The sequence below is a fragment of the Lissotriton helveticus genome (genome assembly GCF_964261635.1).
Source record: "Lissotriton helveticus chromosome 1_1 unlocalized genomic scaffold, aLisHel1.1 SUPER_1_unloc_74, whole genome shotgun sequence".
In the NCBI taxonomy this organism is placed as follows: Eukaryota; Metazoa; Chordata; class Amphibia; order Caudata; family Salamandridae; genus Lissotriton; species Lissotriton helveticus.
This window is the reverse complement of record NW_027611719.1, coordinates 383316-386554: the sequence shown is the minus strand read 5'-3', so window position 1 is coordinate 386554 and position 3239 is coordinate 383316. Positions and strand designations below refer to the sequence as shown.

General features: G+C 46.6%; 1 pseudogene; it reads right to left on the bottom strand.

Moving 5' to 3' along the window:
• Window positions 1–1042: 1042 nt before the first annotated feature.
• Window positions 1043–2995, bottom strand: LOC144806449 (uncharacterized; annotated as a pseudogene).
• Between the last annotated feature and the right edge of the window lie 244 nt (window positions 2996–3239).

Genomic DNA, 3239 nt, shown 5'->3' with positions numbered 1-3239 from the left:
TCGCTCAGCAGACGTAGCAACCCGTTGAGGTGGCTCATACCAGAGCATCAGCTGACATGGGTGTGAAGTCTGGGCCTCTCCGCAGCAGAGCGTCCATCAGATCAAAGTCCGTAAACAATGCTGCAAGGTCTAGTCCTTCAGCCCCGACCGAGGGTGGGGGGAGGGAATGTGTTGTATTTTTCAGTTGTGGCAACAGCCTGAGCCCTCTACCTGGCCGCTTGTTCCTCTGTGGGGCCTGCCCTCCTGTCTCTGCCCTGAGGTCGCCAACATCTCTGCGCCTGCCAGACCCCAGGTTTTCCCATATCTCTGGATGGTGACACAATGTCCTGGCCCTAAAGCCAGGTCCACTCTCCCCAGATCAGACTTATTGGCCACACAACCGGCCCATACAAAACATGTAGCGGAGCGAGAATTCTACCACAGCTTAAGTGGAGGGGGGACCCCCCACATAGGACTCCTCCGTGGTAGGAAACAACATGGTGCAACACGTTATGTTCGCAGAATTGCGGCAGCCCATCAGAGTCACAAGGGAGAGGAGTGAGCCCTTTCATGATCGCCGCTCTCTGCTCGGGGCCCCAATCGTGCAGGCAATGAAGACTGGAAGTAGGGGTCGTCTGCAAGGCTTCGTCCAGCGCGTCTAAGCTGGGAGGGTGCAGTCATTGGGGGTGCCACACACACAATGCCGGCAGCAGCTCAGCTGATTCCTTCTGGCTCGTGCATCAGAGTTGCTCAAGTCAGGCAGTGCAGATGATCCTCAATTGTAGCCCAGCAGCAGGAGGGCCCCACAGCTCGGACCACGCCTGACATGGCAAGGGCAGGTCCAAATCACCGCTCAAGCTCCTCTTAGTCAAAGCGGAGAAAGCCTAGTTGAGATGTAGGCTCTGCCCACACCCGAGGCCGTGCCTTGGTCAGAGTATACAGGCTGCTTTCTGGGTGGGCCAAATCTTAGGGCAAGCTGCGAGCCCGCACCACAACACAACAGGCTTCAAGGGTGAGGTAAGTGGGAAGGATCCTTGGAGGATGGATGGCGATGGACTGGGCTCACGGAGATCAGTTTGTTGCAACTTACTCAGATGCCATCTTGACCACGCCCCCTTCCTCTGAGTGTGTTTGCAGATGTCTTTGTAGTGTTGATAATTGACAAAAGCTCTTCACATATTCACTGCGTTTGAATGTTTTTTCCCCGGTGTGTGTTCGCTGATGTCGTTTTAAGTGTCCTGATTGACTAAAACTTTTCCCACATTCACTGCACTCAAATGATTTTTCTCCTGTGTGCATTCGCTGGTGTCTGTATAGGATTGAGGACTGACTGAAGCTCTTCCCGCATTCACTACACTTGAATGGTTTTTCCCCTGTGTGTGTTCGCCAATGACTCCTTAATGCTGACAAGTCCCTAAAACGACATCCACATTCATTGCAACGATATGTCTTTTTCCGAATGCGTGTTGTCTGAGGCTGTTTCAGGCTCGATAAAGATCTAAAATTCTTCCCACATTCATTATTCTTGAATAGGTTTTCTCCAGCGCGTGTTTCCGGAGGAATCCCTAATGATAATGATTCACTAAAACAATTTCCACGTTCACTACAATGGTGCAGTTTTTCCCTTGTGTGTGTTCTATGATGCTTTTTTAGGTTTGCTGATTCACGAAAGCTCTTCCCACATTCACTGCACTTGTAGGGTTTTTCCCCTGTATGTGTTCTCTGATGTCTTTGTAGGTTTGAGATTTGCCTAAAGCTCTTCAAGCATTCACTGCACTTGAATGGCTTTTCCCCTGTGTGTGTTCGCTGATGGATCCGGAGATTTGAGGAAGCAGTAAAACTACTTCCACATTCATTGCATTGGTATGGTTTTTCTCCTGCAAGTCTTTGCTGATGTCTTTGGAGTGGTGATAACTGACTAAAGAGCTTCCCGCATTCACTGCAGTTGAATGGCTTTTCACCTCTGTGTGTTTGCTGATGTCTTTGTAGGTGTGATAACTGATTAAATGACTTTTCACATTCACTGCATGTGAATGGCTTTTCCCCTGTGTGAATTCTCTGATGAATCCTTAGCTTTGAGGAATCCCTAAAACTACTTCCACATTCAATGCAATCATACGGTTTTTCCCCCGTATGTGTTATATGATGCCTTTTTAGGTATGCCGATTCAGAAAAGTTCTTCCCACATTCACTGCACTTGAATGGCTTTTCCCCTGTGTGCATTCTCTGATGAATTCTTAGGGTTGAGGAGTTACTAAAACTACGTCCACATTCATTGCATTGGTATGGTTTTTCCCCTGTGTGAGTTCGCTGATGGCTTTTTAGGCCGGATAATCGAGTAAAGCATTTGTCACATTCATTGCACTTGAATGGCTTTTCCCCGGTGTGAGTTCTCCAATGCATCCTTAGGTTTGAGGCTTCACTAAAACTACTGCCACATTCATTGCAATGGTAAGGTTTTTTCCCTGTGTGTGTTCGCTGATGCCTTTGTAGGTCTGATAATCAAATAAAGCTCTTCATACACTTAGTGCATTTGAATGATTTTTCTCCTGTGTACGTTTCCTCGTGGCACTGTAGAAGGGATGACAAACTAAAGCTCTCACTGCTTGCATATGACTCTTCTTTCTTGGTAAGTGTCTGTGGGTCAGGTATGTATTTGTCTACATCACATGATTGTGTTTCCTGATGGGACGACATGCTTGATAAGGCCCTTGTACTATCCTTACATTCCCCTTATGTGCGTCTTATTTTTCATGTCTTCTCTCTGATTAAAAAATAAAATGATCACTAAATACTTGCTACACTCATAACATGTGTAAAGTTTCCTTGCGGGTGATTGTGTCTTTAGATTAGATAAAGGTTTTTCCTACTGGCGCATAAATATTTATCTTCCTTCTGGTCGCCGCAAACTGGGACAGTACTCCGTTGTGCTTTTTTTCTTGTTGTGGTTTGGCCAGAAAGAGTTTCCAATACACCTAGAGCACTGAATGATGTTCTGTTATCATTTTAGGACAAAAAAAACACTCCTTTAAGCACATCATACTGATCACAAGACGAAAGCTGAAATGGTGCGCCAGTTTACAAAGTAGGTGGTTTCTCAGCATTGTTGCCATCATTTTCTAGACATAATGTCTTCGTCTTGTGGCACGGAAGTGCACAGCTCAGACTCTTACAGTCACTGAATTGGCTTCTTTCAGGATTCAACACTTTATGTGCATGTTCGTCTGTCCCTGGCTCCACTGATGTTTTCCTTAAAACTG